The sequence below is a fragment of the Oryctolagus cuniculus genome, chromosome 7, assembly GCF_051225735.1.
Source record: "Oryctolagus cuniculus isolate XC-2025 breed Fujian yellow rabbit chromosome 7, ASM5122573v1, whole genome shotgun sequence".
Lineage (NCBI taxonomy): Eukaryota > Metazoa > Chordata > Mammalia > Lagomorpha > Leporidae > Oryctolagus > Oryctolagus cuniculus.
In genome coordinates, this window is record NC_142873.1 from 93,210,738 (window position 1) to 93,223,580 (window position 12,843).

Here is a 12,843-nt window from a genome sequence, read left to right on the forward strand (position 1 = left end):
AGATATATCCTAAACACCCAGATATTCCTCTAGTTGTTGTTCCCTCTTTACTCTTGTTCTTTCTATATCATACCACAACACTTCTCCAAAAGTGTCTGTTCAAAGAAATGCATGACTTCCATGCTCATAACCCAGAGGCTGATTCTTTTTCCTTGTTCTAGATTTTTCAGCAGCATTTCATACAGAAAGTGCTTTTTCATACAGAAAACTTGCTTTTTCTTAAAACACTTTCTTCATCTGATTCCTGGAATATCATTCTCTTAAATCCGTTTATTTCTTACATTATTCCTCCTCCCACCCTTGTGTATGATCCCCTTCTTGACCTTTCATGATTGGAGTATCTTGAGCAACGGTTCTTAGATTTCATCACTTTCCAAATATACTCACTGCAAAGTGATCTTATAAATTCTCCGGCTTGATACAGCAGTTCGTAATACCAGCAACTCAACATAATATCTCCAGCAAACTTCAACTTCAATCTTAAATCCAACTGCATATGCCATGTTGTCAGACTTAACTTGTCCAAAACTAGTATCTTTGTTCCCACTATCTACTTCTGAAGCTTTTTTCCCTTTAACCTACCCTATTTAGGTGAAGCACAACCATATTTTACCATTAGTTCATAGTGAACATCTTAAGATCATCCTTAACTCATCTCTTAACCAGAAACTGTATTGTACAATCAGAAAATCATATTCTTAATATTATATATGTACAGAATTTTAATTGTACTTCATTACATACTTATTTCTTCATGTGCAAACTTCTCTTACTTGTCTTAATTCATTTGTTTTAATAAGCTAATGAACTATCATGAACCTATCATTCAATATAAAAACTATCATGAACCTGTTATTCAATATAAAATCAGCATTCAGTGGTAATTTATATATACATTTTCCACCATGCTACATTATACCCCTGCTACTCCTCATCCAAGTAATAGCTCTTAAGATACTTAATATCCTAGTTCCTTGCTATAGTTTGATGTAATTTTAGCTCATCTGTATGTAATTCTATATATTTTAGGTATGTATTCATTCTTAAAAAGATTTTCATGTTTACTTTACTTGTATTTATTTTTAAATAATATGAATTGCTGTGAGCCATCCAGACTTCTAAAGTTAGTTTATTTTAGCTTTTGTGTAATAGTCCATTTTGTGAATATCTCACAGATTATATTTCCACTCTTGTGTCAATGAACTCTGTGTCCATGTTTTCTCACAGCGAGTGATGCATCTGTGAAAAAGCTTGTACGTGTAGGGTTTCTCTCAGGTAGCAGCAGATGCTTTTAGCATCTTCCCTGGATTCTCGAAGATTCTTTTTAGCTGATTGTTGTTGGGGCTGCTGTTAAAGGTTGATACCCACAACTTTCTCTTGGGAAATTTGTGTGACTTCACCTTGAACTGCTCAGACTGTGCTCTGTGCCCCAGAGATCACCCACCCACTCTCCTCACCTGAGGCACCTGGAGTCAATGAGATGGTACCGTCTCTCATCACAGAAAACCCTGAAGAGGAATCACCTGGAATCACATCTTTGTTTAGCTATGCTGCCTTCCCCTTCCTAATTCCTAACTCTTAGAAACGTTTCACTCAAACACTTCCTTGAAAGTCACTGCTCAAGAATCACTGAGGCTCTCTTTCTAGAGAGTTTGACCCAAGACAAATGTATCCACCTAGAGGACCTAACTTGACAACAGAAGCTCATATTTGAAGGGGATTGTTAAGTTACAAAACACAAGGGATTCAGTTGAAATAAACTTGAAAATTATTTTCAAATTACTCATTTATTCACTAAATATATGAGAACCTACTATGCATCAATTTGATTGCCTTAACAACCACGTGATGTTATAACTTTAAGATGAAACTAAAGCATTTTTCTTTTCTGTTTAGAGTATGCCCTTCTTCAGAATACAGAGAAAACTTCTACTTCAGTTCTTCAATGGTCTAGCCCTTAACTGTAATTTATCAGAATGTTAACCTGTCTCTTAATAATTGAAATAGCTTTCTTATTAAATTATTAAGCTTCACTGACTAGTCAGTTTTGCCAGATAATAGTAGGTCACAAAAAATAAACAGCATGAAGTAGTGAACTTCCCAACTAAAGAACAAAATAGTAACAAAGAAAAGTAAAATATTCTATTTCTGGAATGCTTGAATTCCCCTAACAATTGGAATTTGAATAAAAATGTAGAATAAAAATATGACTATTATCAAGGGTTTAGAGTAGATTCATTAATAAAATAAAGTTTGCATTCTTTTATGCAATAGATATGCCCTGGAAAGTTGTATGCAAATTCAATTTGTCTAATCAAATCATGTACCAATGCTTTCTATTAAGGGAAATTATGAATCTCTTATGAAAGAATTGCCCAGAGTTTTATATTGACTTTGCTTAAATGAAGGTGAATTCTCAAGATGGCATATTTCAATATACTAAACATGGCAAATAATTGCAGAGGAAATATTTAATAATTAATTTCAAAAGCTTTATCTTGGAAGCAGGATTCATACAAATTGAAGGGGAAATGTCTCCAGTTAACGCAATTTCTGTACATTTGTAGAATAATCAGTCATTGCTTTTAAATAGGCACTTCATACTTTAAATATGTGAGTACTTCAAAAAGTTCACGGGAATATGAAATTAAAACATTTTGATGCAAAAAACTTGAAATAATTCACACATGGCTATTTCATAATATACATTCCCAATAACTTTTTTAAGACCCCTTATTTAGTCATTGATACAAAAATATTGTTACCTTAAATACTAATGGGATGCTTTTAACTTACAAAAGCCCAAATTGTACTTCATTAAAACTAATCTATGAAAAAGTGACAGATGGCGAAGAGAAGATGATAGAATTAGTTAGCTGCTATAAAAGAAACATGATCTGCTAAGTAATATCTACAACTTCCAAATGTCAAAATCTATTATTATGTAAAAATCATCTTAGATGCTTACATCCCTAGGATAAATCTGCATGATAAACTATCAGAGTCCACTGAAAAATTTGTTTTATATAAAATGTGTTATTGTTTTCAAATCATAAGCTAAACATATTACTTTGACAAATATGTGAATTTTATCAATAACTATTTTTTGTATGTGGACTTGATGAAAATAAGTTATATCTGAATGGAGACAAAGATTAGGAAAAATTTGACCCATTTCAGAATTTAAGAACACCAAATGGCAGCCAACAATGTCCAGATAGTAGTTTTTGTAATATCAGCTGTATGGAAGGTTTGTCAAACAGCAGCTTTCAATTTCACAGGAAGATTGTCTCACAGGGACAGTTATTTCCCTGGAAGACACTTAGCTGTCTGTAAGCAAAGGCTCAATGGGCCTTGTATTAGACGTCTACTGATTATTCAGTACCTTCCCTGGTAAGGTGTTATATTGGCTTTCCACTCAAAAACCAGATCTAATACTAGTTTGAATGCAGAGTGGAACTGCCATTGCATTAGCAGTCAATATTAGCCTTTTTAGCATGAAACATCATGTACTGTCGATTTTGAATGTACAGCAGCTGAATCTCCATGCTTTTTTTTTATAACCAAGCTAAAATGAAAATTGTATGATATCACATTGCTTTTACCAGGGCACATTGCTTTTAACAGAAGGCACCAAAAAGAAGTACTAACTAAAGCAAACTAAGAAAATCAGCAGTGATCTGGCTGTGTAGAGCAATCCGATGGCAGAGGCTGGGTATAACTCCACATGTGTTTCAGGATGTTTTCCTTATAATCTAGTCTTTGACTTCTGAAATTACATTAAACACTGTTTTCATTTCTCTTTGACTATTTAGCATCTCAAATATTTAATGTGTTTATGTATTCTCATATTATTAGAGGGAAACATCATTCCAAGTGTTATGAATTTTAAATTTAATATTAAAGATAGATGTTTTCTAATTAATATATCTACATTTTGACTGACGGAAGGGCACTCTTGGTTTCTTCTTTTCAAGACAGAATACAGGCTTGGTTTCGTCTTTAGTTTGTTTAATGATAGAGGTAACTTTCCTGGAGAAGGATAGGGACTGGAAAGAACTCCCTGGTCTCCACCCACACCCTCCTATCCCCTTCTTTCACCTCACAGAGCTCAGAAATCTCAAAGTTCTTTACTTCTTTGGTTATTCTCCTCTTTATTTTTAATATAATTACACTTTCAATTCATTTCCTTTCATTTATTACATACCAAAGTCCTAGAATTTTCATCTAGGATAAAAAAAGTAAGACATTAACCCGACTTGTACTGTTTGTTCCAAAATTAAGAAAACTGTGTTAAAACATTAATGTATATAATAATCTCTTTTCTTGCAGGCGCTGACACATATACTCCTGCAACGTGTACATAGGAAGGGCATAGAAGCCAATCATTATGATAATATGTGGTAAGTTCTATAGTGGTAGAGGTCTGAAATGTTGGTAACTCTAGGGCAGAACAGAGAGGGCATAAGTAAATCCTCCTGGGGAAATTTACAGGTAATATCCTTCTTACAGCAGGTTCTATTTCTTTTTCATTATCTGGTTGGGGAATGTAAGAAGCAATTGAGGAACTCAGAAAATCCAAAAGTTGAAGGTTGGTTTTAATTGCGGAGTGGTATGAAGAGCTTAAGTCTGAAGGATTTTGAGTAGGGTATTCTTGCTCTTGGTTGTACTGATCATGAGATGTAATGCAATGTAATATGTATTAAGATTCTGAATATGTTACTCTCATGGTTGAGATTCTGAAGAGAACATAAACGTAGGAAGTTATCTTCAGCTGATTTATGTTAAAGAAAATTTGTAGAGTTGAGAGTTTAGGCCAAAATGGTTAGGCAATACAATGCAATGTTGTTTCAAAATAGGAAAAATATCTCTCTTTAGGCTGTGACCCCTGTTGTTCTGTTCTTTCCATAACATGGAGATATCCAAGGGATTTTGTAAAGAATTTTATCATTTCCTTGAGAACTGGTTTCTATATCTTATTCCATCTTCAAATGTAGTCTGGTTTGAATTAACTGAATTTTTTATGCTTTGCATCCTATACAAGTTGCCTATCACTTAACTAAAATCTCAAAACTTAGAGGATTATTCTGGGTAACTCTATTCAGTTCAACTATATTTTGATAATTCATCAGATTCTTCTACTCCATGAGGTGCTAGATGACATTATTTGATGGCATTCACTCGACAGATTTGTTGATCTTAGGGTACAAGCTGCCTGCATTTTCATTTTTGGAGCTTTTGTGGTATTGACTGGAAGACTGTGTTTAGCTGGAACTATCCACAAGAGCACTTGGCCTTATTTACATATGCTGGGGTTAGTCAAACTGATTTGACTCTGGACAAACATAGAAATTGTTCTATGAAAAATAAGTGGAGAGTAAAATCAACTTATAATTTTTGCAGTCCCAGATTGTCACTTGTGCCACATGCTATTGGGGAATCAGGTCCTAACTACCATTGTGAGAAGTAAAGAATTTGCAGCCATCATTAATATACCATGGTTCAACATCTGGTCATGAATTATTTGTTGCTTACATTTGCAAAATATACATCGTGCCCTCTCAGAACCCCCAAAATATCATCCCATTGTAACACTGAGATCAAGTTCAAATATCAAACTTTTGAATATAATCAGGTCCAGGTTGGAAAAAACATAAATTCTGTTCCAACTATTATTTCTGCCTAAAATCTACCAAAAACATAACAGCTTAGGGTCCGATACTGTGGTGCAGTGGGTTAAAGCCCAAGCCTGCAATACCAGCATCCCATATGTTTGCCAGTTTGAGTCCCAGCTGCTCCACTTTCCCAGCTCTTTGCTATGGCCTGGGAAAGCAGTGGAAGATGGCCCAAGTCCTTGGGCCCATGTACTCACATGAGAGACCTAGAAGAAGCTCCTGGCTCCTGGCTTCGGATTGGCTCAGCTCCACAATTGTGGGCATCTGGGGTGTGAACCAGCAGATGGAAGACCTCTCTCTCTCTCTCTGTCCCTACCTCTATGTAACTCCGACTTTCACATAAATAAAATAAATCTTTTTTTTTAAAAAAAAGCTTAAAATAATTTTGCTATTCTTTCTCAGGGTTGTGCAGATTTACGTTACTCAAGTGTGTGTTCTCATTCAATGTCTCTCATGCTGTTATTCAAGCAGGACCTTGAATAACTAGAGTTAACGCAAGTCTTCTTACTCAAATAATTTACCTTCCTGCAAAAACTAAGGTATACTCACACCATCTGAAGAATCTGTGAAGTATTTTTTTAATATCTATCTTATTTATTTGACAGTCTTTTTTTAAAATATTTATCTTATTTATTTGAAAGAGAGCGGTACAGAGAGAGGTAGAGCCAGAGAAAGGGGTAGAGGCTTTCCATCTGCCAATTCACTCCCCAAATGACCACAAGAGCCAGATATGAGCTGATCCGCTGCCAGGAGCCAGGAGCCTCTTCTGGGTCTCCTATGTGGGTGCAGAGGCCTAAGCTCTTGGGCCATTTTTCACTGCTTTCCCAGGCCACAGCAGAGAGCTGGATAGGAAGTGGGGCAGTATGATCTTGGACTCACTGCTCCTGTAACATAAGAATTAGCCAGTATTTAACACCATGAAGTCTGTCTTCATGGCTTCCTATTTAGAGATATTTGAGGTCTTAAAGCTTGCTTTTTGTTCTTGTTTTACTCTTTCTATCTCATTTAGCTTAAGCTGATATAGTTCTCTTAAAAACACTGTGCGTTTTTATAAGCCTTTTTAGAACCTGCTCAATCCAACAAACAAAAATATCAACGAAATCACACCACAAGTTGCACTGAAACAAGGCCCTCTCTATCAAGGCCACCTGGGAGATTGCTTCGACATAACATAGAAATCCTGTTGCCTAGAGAAGAAAGTCTACACGTCTTGAGCCAAAGATTTTTCAGAACTTGATGACAGAAGGTTTTCAGCCACACTCCTGCTTTCTTTACCAAATACCCCATTTATTGCTTTGAAATTGGCCTTTTCCTTTACATGTCTTGCTCTGAGAACATTGTGCTCAGAGAAATGGGGAATGAGAGACTGTTCTAATTTAAACTCTAGTATGTCTCTGAATCTTTATGTTTCCTCTTAATCTTCTGGAAGAATGGAATGCTTATCTCTAAATTACTTCTTGTTTCTTATTTTATCTTAAAGACCTATGAGAAGTCAGCTGACAATTTCTATGTTCTGCCTGGAATTCTCCCCAGTGAGATGGATGGCTCCTTAGCTGTCCTGTCTTTGCTTCATTTAACTGTAGAGAAGAGCTGAGAAACATTTTACCACTAGATAAAAGGAAGTTCTTGCTCTAAACACTGTGTGTTTCACATATGATCTTTCAACTCCATGCTAGTAGTCATTTCAAGGCCTCTCCAGCATCCAAAAATGTTCTTCAAATTTTTTTTAGTTTCTACCTGATGCCACCAACTCAGTGACACTTGTTTTAAGTTTGAATAGACAAAGGTCCCCACTTCTTGCAAACAGATTCTGTTCTGATCATCTGTTGCTGCAAAATAAATAATGCCCAAAATAGCAGGTAAAAGCAATAATAATTTTATTCTATCACTTGATTTTGTGGATCAGGAATTTGATGGGAACTAAGGCAATTTTTTCATTACATTGCTGAGGTTGCTTGGTGGTTTTCATCTGGCAGAGGCTGTATAGTTGGTCAGCTGTGGCTGCTCACACATCTGTAGCCTTCAGGAGGATGCCTGGAAGCCTGTTCTCACTGGGACTATCCACTAGTTTGCCTAAGTATGGTCTCACTAGCTCCAAAGACAGTATCTGGGTAGATACAGAAGGCTTCTAATTACCCAGCCTGGGAAGTCCTATCAAGTCTTTTCCACTGTATGCTCTCAGTCCAGTAAGTCACTACAAGCTAGATTCAAATGCAGAAAATTTTACATTATCTTTTGATGAAAGAAAGAGCAAATAATTTGCAGTCATTTCTAATGTACTACACATTTCTATGACACAAAATCATTTTATACAAGGATTAATCTTTACATAGGGTTTGGACATGTTCTACATGAAGGTTGTTTTGAAATAAGTAGTTAATGCCCCCAATAAATAATGCTGTTGTATTTAAGATCCATATCATTAATTTTCATGAGGAAATTCTGAGTGGTAAAATAACTAGTCTACAAATACGTGTTTCAAATCATCACTAACTAAATATTTCATGTCCATGCTGTTATGATTCTATTGTGAAGTGCAAATAGATCTTGAGGAAGATAAAATATTACGTAGGAGTATTTGTGTATAATAATATTGTGTCTAATTAAATTTGGAAAAGTTTTTCACAATACAAAGTACTGCAGATATGGTCTGTGTTATGTCTTGGTCAGGCAAATCTAGAAATTACTTTCAGTGGTAGAAATTTTTATCTGTGGTAGAATGCAAAAATTGACCAAAATTTTTAAGCATTCCAAAGTTCATGACCTTGCCAAGTAACTTTATAGTAAATTTATATATATATTTTTAAAATTTCCCCCATGGTGACCCTGACCTGGCCAAAAGAAATAAAAATGACACTTTGTCAATTAGGAATGTGGATATCATGAATCCTTTCCAGCTTGTACCTCTGTTATTGCTATAAACATGAGCTCAGACTTGCTTGCCAGAGAATAAGTGAGTATAGCTGAATTGCCCTTCTCACTCTAGGTAGAGTCAGCATTGTCTAGCCAATGGTCAGTGCACCCTCAGGCATGTGAGTCTGAAACCCAGCAAACTCCAAATTGAGCAGAGACTAAACCACCAGCACACAGCTAAATAAGTACTATTATTGACTTGTGATGATTCCTCTATTAAGATACATTTGGTACAGAAAGTGGCATCAGGAGCAGGATGATGACATATAAAACTAAAATATTTAGCAATAATTCAAGAATCAAGAGGTAGGTAAAGTGAAAATACTTAGTAAGATGATCTGACACTATCAAGGGAGTTGCCATAGAAAAGTAAAACATGGTAACATTCTGTAGCTGCAAAACATTTGATAAAACTCTTGCTAACAAATGTCTTATCTTGGACACAGAGAGTGAGTTAAATACAGCAGTTGAGTTAAATACAGCAGTTGCCAGAAAATATACTATAGTAAAGAGAGGAGCTCAGAACAGTGCTGGAAGTAGGCAAATAGAAAGAAGGAGAGAGGGCCTAGAATCTAGGCTGAAATATAGAATTGTTTCTATTTCTAGCATTTCGTGCTATACGTGACCCCATGGATAAGGCGAAATCATGACTATTGCTATGGATCATTTTTTAAAAAGACTTATTTACTTATTTGAAAGTCAGAGTTAGAGAAAGAAAGAGACGGAAAGTCAAAAAGAGAGCTCTTCCATCCACTGGTTCACTCTTCAGGTGGTCACAGTAGCCAGGGGTGGGCCAGACCAAAGCCAGGAGCCAGGAGATTTGCCCAGGTGTCACAAGTAGGTGACAGGGACCCAAACACTTGCCCCGTCTTCCGCTGCTTTTCTCAGGATACTAGTAGGGAGATAGATCAGAAGTGGAGCAGCTGGGACCCAAACTGGTACCCATACGGGTTGCTGGTATTGCAACCAGTGGCTTTACCTGCTGTGGTAGAATACCAGCCCCAAAATGGATCAATTTTTTAAGACTTCTGAAAGAATTAAGTAGTTAATGGTATATTCCCTCACCTGAGCAAAAATGACTTAGAAACTGAATGTCATGGTTCCGAAGAAGTTTTTATAACCCAAGTATCAGAATCAAAAGTTATAAAGAGATGTACATTTCAAAAGAAAATAATAACAGAAAATTGAATATGACTTTGGGACTTAAAGTGGACTATATCAAATATTGAAAACACTCAACATTTCTGAGAGTTTCTTTAGTGAAAGAATCTATAGGCTAATCTGAACTGAGACTTTTCAAAGTGTAGATAAGCCTTTAGGACACTGAATTTAAATATATGATCAGAAATCAATTGAGTTATCTTAACAAGTCGTATTCTTGAATGTTGTTTTGAGAAGTGGAAAAGAGTTCATAGAGAAGAAAAAACAGGAGCAGGCATTTTGACATAGCACTTAAGCCTCTGCCTGTGATGCCAACATCCAAAAGGGTGCCTGTTCTAGTCCTAGGTGCTCCACTTCTGATCCAACTCCCTGCTAATGTGCCTGGGAAAGCAACAGAGAGTGACCCAAATGTTTGGGCCCCTGCACCCATGTGGGAAACCCAGAAGAAGCTCCTGGCTCCTGGCTTCGGCCTGGAGAGTGAGCCAGTAGATGGAAAATCTCTGTCTTTCCTTCTCTTTCTCTCTGTAAAATCTATCTCTCTCACTCTCTCTTTCTCTCTCTCTCTCTTCTCTCCATCTCTCTTCTCTTTCTGTCACCTCCTCTCTCTGTAACTCTGCCCTTTAAAATAAAGATAAGATGAAAACAAAAAAAAAAAAAAAAGAAATAAAGAAAGAAAAGGAAAAACATTCCAGAAGGCAGAGCTAAAAACTGTGAAATAATGGGAAAACCTTCATAGTATCAGTATTGGGCCAAGAATATTCCCAGTATCCAGAATAGACAATCTAGCTATAACTGCCCAGTGTACTATCAGAATTTCTAGATGAGTAATTACAAAAGAACTTCCATCTTTTGTCTTTACAAATGAAAGTATTTATTGGTATGATCCCACCACTGTTTCATCACAGTATGTTGGATAAAAGTGGTATGGAATACTTGTCTTCTTTAAAAAAAAAATCCAGATCAGGAGCAACAAAACTAGGCAGAGATTGATGAGCATATCAGTTAAGTTGCCCAATGAGCCATCCATGTCCTATAGTGGAGTGCCCTGGTTAGAATCCAAGCTCCAGCTCCTCACTCCAGGTTTCTACTAATCTAGACCCTGTAAGACAGCAATGATAGCTCAAGTAATTGGGTTTCTGTGGGAGACCTGGATTGAGTTCACAGGTCCCAGCTTTGGCTTGGCCCATTCTTAACCATTAGAGGCATTTGAGGATAAACCAACATGTGAGGCCTCAGAATGTCTGAATGTCTGTCTCTCAGTAAATGAGTCCAATCAAGACCTGAAAATTGCCTATAGGAGCCCAGTGTCTTTTTAAGACAATATTATATTAAGTTACTTATTCTTTGGCACTTCTGTGACCATATTGGATATATTTTAAATTTTTAATGAAATACTTTATATAAATATAAATTATTAGTAATCTTAAGGCTTGTATATCAAAGTTAAGAAATAAACATTCCAGATCCATTTGAAGACTCTGTTGTATAACTTGACATCCAATTTCCCTTTTTCAGTATTTTTGGAGATCAGCACATTCTTATATATTTATTCTTCAGCATTTCCACAGTTTACCATGTATTTTTATATAAACTAAATATATCATTATTTTACTTTTCAAAAATTGTTACCTTTCTTTGTAACCTGTAATAACTTTTATTAACTAGTATTATGTATTTTTAACATTTAATAATTTAAAGCACATTGCTCCCACTCAATCTTTTTCATTATCTTATTACATTATGTTGTATAGGTGTGCCACAATGTACTAAAGATGTTTCATCTACTTGAGTACTATTTTATCATTTTAGGCCATGGGACATCATTTTCTGTACTATTTAGATGTAGAAATTTGTTTTTAAATTTTATGTCCATTGTTCTAAGTTGCTGAGGCAATGAAAAGTCCTTAGACCAGCATGTATTTTATTCCTGCTTCTGGATTTGTGTCATGCACTCAGCTAACTAACACTAAATGTAATACTATCCACACTGACATATTCCACACCTTTGCAAAACAGGCAAAGTTTATGAAGATGTAGACTGGTTTCTACTACCAGGAACGTTAAGAAAGTTTTCAAAATAAAACCTCTTTAATGACTTTATATAGTTGTAGTCATTATGATATCACTCCTGGAGAATAATTTGCATTAATTGTTTACAGTTTGAAAGAGTCAGAACAAACTACTCAGCGATTCAGTTTTTAGCTTCAGCCTGGCATCATCACTCTTGGTGGGAATTAAGATACAGATTGGTTCACACCTTGTACTTAGAAGGTGGTATTGAAATTTGACAGGTGCAACAGATGCCTCTTAATTGGGTAGTTCTTAAGAAATTGGAACACAATTATATTAAACGTTTATTTTATTTTTCAGAATATCTCTTAGTGATACTACATGAGGTTTGCTTTTCCTGAAAAGATACAAACATGTTACTTTTACAAAGCAATTCAAGTGTGCAAGGTGAGGGAAACTATTGTTTCAGAAACAGAAAAGGCAAGGTATTCAAGTAAAATACTTGATCTCTATTGTGGATGATGGCTGTGATGCATAATGTTGACCTTACCAAAGTCCCTATGTTGAAATTATAGATTCCACTTCATTCACTATTGAGAAGAGTTTAATGTTGAAATTTATGGAAATCTAAATTTATCCTTATTAAAGAATCCTGTAAGTAAATTTTATGTCGCAAGACAAAACTTGTAAAGTTAGAAATGATTGACACCAGTAATTACTCTAAAGATTCAATTATTTTTACTAAACAATATTTTTTAAAAATTTGTTTATATGAAAGTCAGAGTCACACACAGAGAGAAGGAGAGGCAGATAGAGAAAGAGGAAGAGAGATACAGAGAGAGAGAGAGAGGTCTTCCATCCGCTGGCTAACCCCTCAAATGGCTGTAATGGCTGGAACTGCACCAATCTAAAGCCAGGAGCCAGAGCTTCTTCTGGGTCTCCCATGCAGGTGCAGGGCCCAAGGAACCAGACCAACTTCTACTATTTTTGCAGGCCATAGCAGAGAGCTGGATTGGAAGTGGAGCAGCCAGGACTAGAACTGGCACCCATATGGGATGCCAGCACTGCAAGTGGCAGCCTAACC

General features: G+C 35.9%; 1 long non-coding RNA gene across 20 annotated transcripts in view; it reads left to right on the forward strand.

Annotated features, from left to right (window-relative positions):
• The window catches only part of LOC103350144 (uncharacterized), a 95,030-nt gene that overhangs the window by 28,241 nt on the left and 53,946 nt on the right, over window positions 1-12,843 (forward strand). For 17 of the 20 annotated variants that reach the window (XR_016237257.1, XR_016237251.1, XR_016237265.1 and 14 more), the window contains one exon: window positions 4,333-4,403. This is a non-coding gene — a long non-coding RNA (uncharacterized LOC103350144). Of the gene's footprint in view, window positions 1-4,332; window positions 4,404-6,730; window positions 10,413-12,843 lie in introns of those variants that run through there. The other 3 variants (XR_007923582.3, XR_016237253.1, XR_016237261.1) reach the window with 1 other exon arrangement.